The 9,931-nt window shown below is 39.2% G+C and overlaps 1 pseudogene; it reads right to left on the bottom strand.

Moving 5' to 3' along the window:
• Positions 1 to 1,353: 1,353 nt before the first annotated feature.
• Positions 1,354 to 3,256, bottom strand: LOC129401864 (arylacetamide deacetylase-like 2; annotated as a pseudogene).
• Positions 3,257 to 9,931: the final 6,675 nt, after the last annotated feature.

Below are 9,931 nucleotides of genomic sequence, written 5' to 3'. Positions count from 1 at the left end.
TAACAAGAGTTCATTACTGAGAAGGGAAAAGTGCATTTAGGACAGACTTGAGTCAGACTAGCAGTATAACAGGCTTCAGAATCCTTTAGTAATGGCTTGTGTGTGTCCATAAAATGTCTCCTGCACTTTGAAAACATGCAGACCAGTTCAGGATCATTCTATATAAAACACAAATTTCATTCAAAGGGAGCAGAAGTGGGGTGGGATAACTCACAGTCTCAGGAGGAAACTATTGAGTTACCTCAATGCAGAGGAGAGGGTATGCGCCAGTTTCTAGGCAGTTGTTCCTGTACGAGCCTGTCGGTAAAGTGGTAAGAATGAAAACCTCTGTGAGCAGCTGATCTTACAAAGCTGCTGCAGGTCCATTCTCAGCACTTGTTTCCATGATGAAAGTGGCAAACTGGAAATGGGTGAAAGGTAGCATTTGTGGACTAAAGCATAGCACCTGTATCCTCATGCAGGGTCTGAGCTCTTACAGACAAGAGAAACTTCTTGGGAAGTTTGCCCCTGGAAATCATTCACATGCAGAAAACAAGCACTTTTGTAAAAAGAAATAGTGAGATTCTAAAAACTGGGTCTTCAGCCCAGCACTTAGTTTTCAAATAAAGTCTCTGCCCATGTGGAGAATAAAAAGAGGCAGAAAATGGTTTGTTGCCAAGGATCCAAGTCTTCAATCCCGAGGAACAAACTCTGGAGAGTCATGGGCATGTATTTTCTTTTGTCTGCTTGGGGTTGGGGTGTGATGCCCAGCAGTCTTAGGAGTAATTTCTGGCTGGACTTTGGGGACCGAATGGGGTGTCTGGGATGGAATCCAGGTTCTTGATGTACTAGACAAGTGCTCTACCCTGCACTTTGACGCACACACACACACACACACACACACACACACACACACACACTGTTTCTCTCTGTCTCTGTCTCTCAATAAAAAGGCACAACGGCAATTTTGGGGTATCAGGATGCCTGACATTACCATCTGCTAATGTTCTCGTCCCACAGGTTCAGGTTGACCTGCTGGCGCACCATACCCCTGCCACAGTAAATCTGTGCCTGCCTGGAAACCACCTCCTCAAAGTTTCCAGTAAACAATCTTAGCTGTCGAGTTTAATATGTATTGGTTTCTCTTAGGGCCAATATAATTATAATTAACTCTTCATAAAGTGGCAATAGACAGAATTATGTATATTTATATACACATTATCTGGGTGTCTGAATAATAATTACTACAAAGACAATAGGTATTGTAATTGATTCATATCTTTAGGCAGTAAAATTGCATTTTTGTTAGAAAGAACTACAAAGTATCAGCCATTACAACCGACTGTATGATGACTATATATTGATAATATGTATTTATAAATTTTTGTCTAGCCAACTAATATACAAGTCCCTTATCCTGAGGCTTAGATTTAGGGAGAATGGAGCTGCCATGACAGATAAAGCTCCATGGAACCCACCTTCAAGATGATCATTATTCACATGAACATTGATTTTCTGGAGTCTTGAGACATACATGAGTCCATCATCCCTGACGAGATTCTATTGGCAGGTAAGGATGTAGGTGGCGGGCAAATTCTTCAACTGCGTATCGTTTGCCAACAGAGGTGATGCTCTGATGTCTGTAAGTGCCGGCAGTGAGACCCTCGATTTTCCCAGAAGTGGTTCAGTATAAACAAAGCCCTTTCGATACTTCTCAGGCAGCAGAGTACTCCAGCTTGCAAATTGGAACAGGAGTCTGGATTCCAGAGGCATGTACTGGTTCTTTTTATCGCCTCAAAAATTGCTTCATCTTTGCTTAACTATAAACTAACAAATTTTAGGACGAGTCCTTTTGGCAAAAAAATACCATGCTCATTTCCTTGATGAGACAGCAATAAAAAATCTATTATCTGTAAATGAGGAAAAAGTAAAGCCTGTGCCTTGATTTTATGTTTTATTTGGAGATCATTCTGGATCTGAAAGAAAAAAGAAAAAAACAGACTATTTCCTATGAGCTATGAGGCAGTGATCCTCAGAAAACTAGAGAAAAATTGATTTTCATGTAAAAGCAGTCTTGAGATAAATCTTTGCTAATACAAGTGTCCTTGCACCATTATTACATATTTACAACATCAACACCTCATTTCAGCAGTGATTTTCTAACAGTTTTGATTGTGTGTGTGAAACAATAAAGGTATGACCAATGTGAATTGATAATAAGCCCTGGACACAGAGTGCAGAACTGAGAATGTCAGTTTGGTGACCTCGGGTGAGGAGTGAGTGCGAGGCAATGAGGTGGATGGGTAGTAATAATACCAGGGAGTTGGCAGAGGGCCTTGGGAAATTTGGTGATGGCGAGGTAGATAACTATAAAAAAATATCAACACTTAAAAACATATAACCTGAGCTATAATAATTTTTGTTTGCTTTTTGGGTCACACCCAGAATTGCACAGGGGTTACTCCTGGCTTTGCACTCAGGAATTATTCCTGGCAGTGCTCGGGGGACCATATGGGATTCTGGAAATCGAACCCGGGTCAGTCGCGTGCAAGGCAAACGCCCTACCCACTGTGCTATTGCTCCAGCCCCTATAATAATGAACTTTAAGAAAGGACAGAGGAGGAATGTCATTGGCACTTTAATGATAACACAATAAGTGTGAACAACAGAACTAAAATATTAATACAATAGTGACCATGTTCCCTAAATTATAAATTTACAAGTATGATCATAGACAAACATAAGATAGGTTAAAGTAACTTACCTCTTTCACTTCTATAAATGTGCTGAACTCTCATCTATATAACTTCTGAACACAGATCAAAAAGTTAACTAGATATTATGTTATTCTTTTGTAATCAAATAATTTGAGGGTTATACTCATATGCAATTTTAATTCAGTCCAATAGAACAATATTTACTTCCCCAATGTTACTGAAAATTCCATCAGCTTGGATTTGATATATTCCTATCTGTTACTGTTTTGTCGGAAAGCTATACAAGCAGGCACTGTGGGTGTGACAAGCAAGTGTGACTTGCTTGTCACACCCTTTCAAAACCAAGTTTAGATAAATCTCAAGACAATGTTGCTGTAAGACTCAGCATAGCAGTTGGCATAGTATTTTCCAATGCGTGGGGGTTCTCCTATTGTCATTTCCTTTCACAGTTCCCACTCAGTCCCATCCAGACCGTCTGAAGAAGTGACACCTCTCAGAGATTTGGTCTAGGTTGGAAGAAAACTCAGAGATCAACAACTTGAACAACTTACAAACTTCATTCTGGCAATAAAATTTCATTTTTACAATAGGAATATAGAACTCAAAACTTGAAAGTAATAAGTAAAATGATCTGGACTATAGAGGCCCAAGCTGTGGAGTCAAAGGACAAATCTTGTTCTCTTTTCTGTTCTGGCTGCACAATAGGGCTCTGTGTGTGTGTGTGTGCGTGTGTGTGTGTTTGTGTGCTTTAGAGATTACTATAGACTTACACACATATGTGTGGCTTTGTATGTTTATATATATACTCGTATACAATATAAGTAAATAGACAAGCTACATGTATGTATAGATATAATTATATAGTATTTATGTATTACATGTGTATTTGTATAATAATTCTCTAGGTATTCCAGTTCTGAATATTTTTTATATACTTAAGAGGAAATAGATTTTTTAATACAAGTATTGGCAGGATTATAAAATAATTTAATTATATTAATGATATAAGTATAACCTACATCAAAACCTGACAAAGGGAAACAAAGAAGAAATAATTTCCCCAAAACTTTAATTTGGCAAATGAAAATCTGAAATATATAAAAAATATATGTATATATATTGCCCTCTTGAGCAAATTGAAGATCAATGGGAAGACAAGTGATACAAGTGATACAATGTGTTTTGGAGGTACTTGGGGTACCATATCCTATACTTGGGATCAAAACTCCATTGACTGTGCACAGATAATGCCTTAGTTGCTATACAATTGCTAAAATCCAAAACTACAATCTAGCCACAAAAAGTTAAATTATTGAGCCTACAAAAATTTTCAGAATTTTTTTGAAATTTGTGAAAAAACTTTGTACAAAATTTGTTGAATCCTATAAAGAAAATATGTTTACTCAGCATTAGACAGATCTGTGTCTGTGGGCCAGACATTGACAATGAGACTGGTTGGGGGTGTGGCTTCCACTGAAGGGGCGTGGACTCATCAAAAGTGGGCGTGGCCTTCGGTGGGGCCGGAGACCGCTCATGTAGCCACAGTTATATTTTCCACTCGCAAAACTCTCTACTCCCATCCCAACCTTTACAATCTAATTCTGTGGAAAGCGTCCTGGCTACAACAAATACAATACGACAATAATCTTCTGGCCTACTCCAATTCCACCAAAAAACAAGTGTATACAAGAGTTGCATAAAGCCCAATAGGAAACAACATCTCCTCCAATGCTGCACTAGATGCCTATCATATGGCAGAGAATAATGTCCAAGAGGAAAGACGTACTCTAAACGAGGAGAAGGTTGGCGACCATCGATCGAGCTTATTCAGAACTCTTTCCAGCATTAAGAGGGAACAGTGCCAGATAACTTGAAGGATTTACCTCTATAGGTCCACAACAACATGAAGAAACCGCAAATCTCCACTGTGAGTAGAGGAGGAAGTAAAGAGTTCCGAATCCTCAACAGGGGGTACCCACAAATATGATCTCTCCAACAAAAAATTTCGAGATAAAATGCTGAGGATGTTCAAGGAACTCAAAGAATCAATGGAACAGTCATACAGAAAATTAAAGAAAGAAGTGAAAGAAATGGGGGAACGGATTGCGGAAAAAATACAGGAAGAAATGAGAGCAGAAAAAAGAAAACTACAAAAAGAAATGTCACAATTGAAGGATTTGATAGATGAACTTAAAAACTCAGTAGGCGCCCTCAACAGTAGAATGTCTATGGCCAAAAACAGAATCAGTGAACTTGAAGATGAGCAACAGAAATCGTACAGGCAACAAAAACAATGGGGAAAGACCTCAAAATAGCTCTAAGGTGAGTCAGAGACCTAGGAGATGATTCCAAGAGGAACAACATTAGAATCATCAATGTACCGGAAGGTCAGGGAACCAACCCCAATGTAAAAACCACAGTTAAAAAAGTCATTGCTGAAAAATTCCCAGAGTTAGAGAATGAAAGCATCCAGATCCAAGAAGCCAGAAGGGTGTCAGCTAAAAGAAACCCTAATAAAAACACTCCAAGGCATATCATAGTCAGAATGATGAATGCCGCAGATAGACACACAATACGGCAAGCAGCAAGGTTTCTTAGGAAAGAAATCACATACAAAGGAGCACCCCTTATATTTACAGCAGATCTATCAGAGGAAACCCTCCAAGCCTGAAAACAGTGGTGGGATATAGTAAAAAAACTCAATGATATGAACACTTCACCAAGAATATTTTATCCAGCCAAACTCTCACTCAAACTCGATGGAATGATACACCATTTTATAGATAAACAGCAGCTTAGGAACTTCATAGACCTTTCAGGTTATAAGCGCATCTTACAGTTGAAAGCTAACGTTCAGTTGTAACTGATAGTGCACAGTGAATTTTTGGACAACTTTACAGGCCAAACAAATTTCACTCATGTGCAGATAAAACTCCCACAAATTTCTTCATCCTGTCATGCAAGCATCAACCTTGAGCCCTGATCATTTGAACTCACCTTGTCTAATGAAAACAAGGTTCTAAGGTGGAGAGCTGCTATATTCTCTAAGAGGAAGCTAAAAACTTTAGATAATGGTCAAAATTTAGACTAAGGTAATGTATTTACTAAACATGTTAATAAACTGTTTTTTTTGAGGTGTCATGCTTTAGCTCAAAAGCCTGGGCATGGAGCTGGAGTGATAATGCAACATGGAGGGCATTTGCCTTGTACAGGAACAACGAAGATTTGATCCCTGGAATCCCATATGAATCTCTGAGCATGCCCAGATTAATTTCTGTGGACAGAGCCAGCTGTGGTCATGGATAGGTGTGGCCTCAAAACAAAAACCAAACAAACTAAAAAGACTGGATATGAGGGTCTTATTCAAGGTCTCTTACCAATCAACATGGAATCCTTTAATAGACTGAAGGTATAAAACTATAAAACTAGAAGTCCTTTCCGCTGCTGCACGAGCATGATCCCATAGGCCAACTAAACTACTCTGGACACCAGCAGCTAGAAGAAATGCCTCTAACTGTGAACTTAGCCACTGCCCCATGGGGCGCCAGGGGGGTAGGATTTTTCTCTCCAGGCTTTTGCATCTTATGAGAACCACAAAAAGGAAGTAAAAGCTTGCAGTGATGCAATTTCTGGCTGAATTTTCCCTGGACTTTATAAAGAAATCCAAAACTGCACGGCCGCAAAAGCAGCCACCCAACCTAATATCTCTTAATTGTCAGAAATGTGAAACGGTTCCTTTTTAGCCAGTCTGAGTTTGTGGGAAAACTCCAAACAATAATAGAGAGTTTTTCATTGAAATATTGAAGGTAATCAAAGTGGCAGCCATGACTCTAGACTGTGAACTAAGCCATAGCTCCACGCCGGCCAAGGAGAGGAAATATCCTTCTTTCTTGTGTTTTTTTTTTCCTTTTTCCTGGAGTTGCAGCCTGGCGTCTGCCATATTATGAGGTCTATTAAGCAGGTACAAACTTGGTGGCGCAGGAAAAAGAAAAAAAATTATGTACTTGGAACAGCGGACCCTAGGGCAGTCTCGGGCCGGGGCAAAAACCGGCACATCCTCCGCCGAGATTCAACCCACTTGGGCCACACTTTTGTGTGGCCGCTTTGCTGCTGATCGTGCAGGATCCAGAGGCCAACTAGATTACTTTTCGTCCCAGAAACTGCTTGCAGCCATGTCTCTAGACTGTAAACTAAGCCATACTCCCTCACCAGCCAAAGAGGGGAAATATTCTTCTTTTTCATTTTTTTCCCTTTTTGGGGAGAAGTGGTGTGGTGTCTGCCATATTATGAGGACTATTAAGAAGGCATGAACTTGGTAATGCAGGAAGGAGAAAAAAAAAGTTACGTACCTGGAACAGCGGGACTTCATATCTCTTCATTCTCAGCAATGGAAAACTAATTATCAAATACTTCCTTGGCAGTAGGGATGTCTTTCTTTGGGGGAAACACCAACAACAATAGTGAGTTTTGTCTTGAAATATGGAATGTAATCAAGGGAAAGAGAAAATGAAGTGAAATCTATCAGTTACGCAGTCTGGGGTGGGGGCTTCGGGTGGGAGGTATACTGGGGTTTTTGGTGGTGGAATATGGGCACCGGTGAAGGGATGAGTGTTTGATATATTGTTCCACATGGTGATTTAATAAAATAAATAACTTTTAAAAAAACTAGGAGGAAAATTTTATGATGTTGGATTTAGTAATTATTTATTGAACACACTTTCATGCAATTATTGCCAATGGTACAGGAAGTAAAGGCAAAGTTTGCAAATAGACCTACACAAAACTACAGCTCAAAACTATCTGTGTGTCGTACTGGGCCACAAAACATACCTAGCAGAACCAGGAAGATACACATTGTATCAACTACCTTTTCTGACCACGATGCACTGAAGATAGAAGTTAATCACACACAGATGTGGAATCCATATCAAACACCTGGAAATTAAACAGCTCAATATTGAACATTGAGTGGGTCAGGAGGGAAATCAAGGAAGTATCAAAATATACCTTGAAGAATTGAGACTGAAGACACGAGCTACCAAAACCTCTGGGACGCAGCTAAAGCGATGTTAAGGGGTAAATTTATGGCGATCCAAGCATTCCTTGGGAAGGAAGAAAGGGCTCACATAAATTATTTGACTTCACAACACAAGATCTTAGAAAGGAACCAACAAAAGGAACCCAAACCAGGCAGAAAAAAAGAAATAATAAAACTTAGAGCAGAAATTAACGACGTGGAAACCCAAAAAACAATCGGAAAGATTAATGAAACAAAGAGTTGGTTCTTTGAGAAAATAAACAAGATTGATAAACCACTAGCAAGACTCCCAAATAGATAGAGAGAAACTTAATAGGCCGAATCAAAAATGAGAAGGGGGACATCACAACAGAAACTAATGAAATTCAAAGACTTCTTTGAAAGTGTATGCCATGAAACAAGAAAACCTAGAAGAAATGGACAAATTCCTGGACTCATGTAATCTCCAAAGGTTGAACCAAGAAGATCTGGAATATGTGAATAGACCTATTATTAGCAAGAATATTGAAACTGTAACCAAAAGTCTTCCCCAAAACAAAAGCCCAGGTTCAGATGGATTCACTAGCAAATATTTCCAGACATTTAAAGTGGACATATTGCCAGTTCTTCTCAAGCTTTTCAGAAAATTGAAGAAACAGAAACTCTCCCAAACAGTTTCTATGAGGCACATATATCACTACAACCAAAGGCAAACAGAGACAACAGAAAAAAAGAAAACTACATTTGTGCACGGTGTTAGGTCGAGTTTTAAGCCCATTTTTCGCATGTGGTTGTCTAGTTACATCAGCACCATTTGTTGGAGAGGCTTTCATTGCTCCACTTCACATTTCTTGCTCCCTTATCAAAGATCAGATGATTATATATTTGCGGTTGCATTTAGGGATATTCCACCCTGTTCCATTGATTGGCGGCTCAGCTTTTGTTCCAGTACCATGCTGTTTTAATTGTTACCACTTTGTATAAAATTTAAATTGGGGAGGGTGATGCCTCCCATGGTCTTTTTTCCAAGAATTGCTTTAGCTTTTGGTGGGTGTTTATTGTTCCATATGAATTTCAGGAGTGTTTGACCAATTTTTTTTGAAGAATTCCATGGTTATCCATATAGAGATCGCATTGAAACTGTATAGTGCTTTAGGGAGCATTGCCATTTTGACAATGTTCATTCTTCCTATCCATGAGCAGGGAATATGTTTCCATTTCCTCGTGTCCTATTTTATTTCGTTGAGTAGCGTTTTGTAGTTTTCCTTGTAGAGATCCTTTACCTCTTAGTTAGGCTGATTCCAAGGTACTTGATTTTTCTGGAGCACAATTGTGAATGGGATTTTTTTAAATATCACTGTCCTCTGTTTTGCTAAAATGAATTAAAGAACTCAGCATCAGACCACAATCCATAAGATACATGGAAATCAAGGTCAGCAAAACCCTCCATGATATTGAAACTAACTTTATCTTCAAAGATGACACACAACTGAGCAACCAAGTGGGAGCAGAGATAAACAAATGTAACTAAATTAAACTAAGAAGCTTCTGCACTGCAAAAGATACAGTGACCAGAGAACAAAGACAATCTACAGAAGGGTAAAGAATATTCACCCAATACCCATCTGATACGGGGTTGATATCAAGGGTAAACCAGCCACTGGTTGACCTCTACAAGAAGAAAACATTCAACCCCATTAAAAAATGGGGCAAAGAAATGAACAGAAAGTTTCTGAAGGAAGAAATACGAATGGATAAAAGACACATAAAAATGCTCTTCATTACTAATCATCAGGGAGATGCAGATCAAAACAACTATGAGATACCACCTCACATCTCAAAAGAACAAAAGCAACCACTGTTGGCGTGGATGTGTGGAGAAAGGAACCCTCCTACACTGCTGGTGGGAATGGCGACTGGCTCAGCCCTTCTGGAAAACAATATGGTCACTTCTCAAAAAAATTAGAAATTGAGCCCCCATTTGACCCAGCAATACACCTTCTAGGAATATATCCCGGAGAGGCAAAAAAGTACAGTCAAAATTACATGTGCACCTGTATGTTCATCGCAGCAATGTTTACAATAGCCACAATCTGGAAAAAACCCAAATGCCTGAGAACAGATGACTGGTTAAAGAAACTTCCCTCTAAGATCAGGGATGTGATCACAAAGCCCACTCTGATCTCTTTGCAAGCTATAAAATCAATATCCAAAAGTC

Source organism: Sorex araneus, chromosome 2, assembly GCF_027595985.1.
Source record: "Sorex araneus isolate mSorAra2 chromosome 2, mSorAra2.pri, whole genome shotgun sequence".
In the NCBI taxonomy this organism is placed as follows: Eukaryota; Metazoa; Chordata; class Mammalia; order Eulipotyphla; family Soricidae; genus Sorex; species Sorex araneus.
The sequence above is the reverse complement of the archived record's forward strand: the minus strand, read 5'-3'. Positions and strand labels throughout refer to the sequence as shown.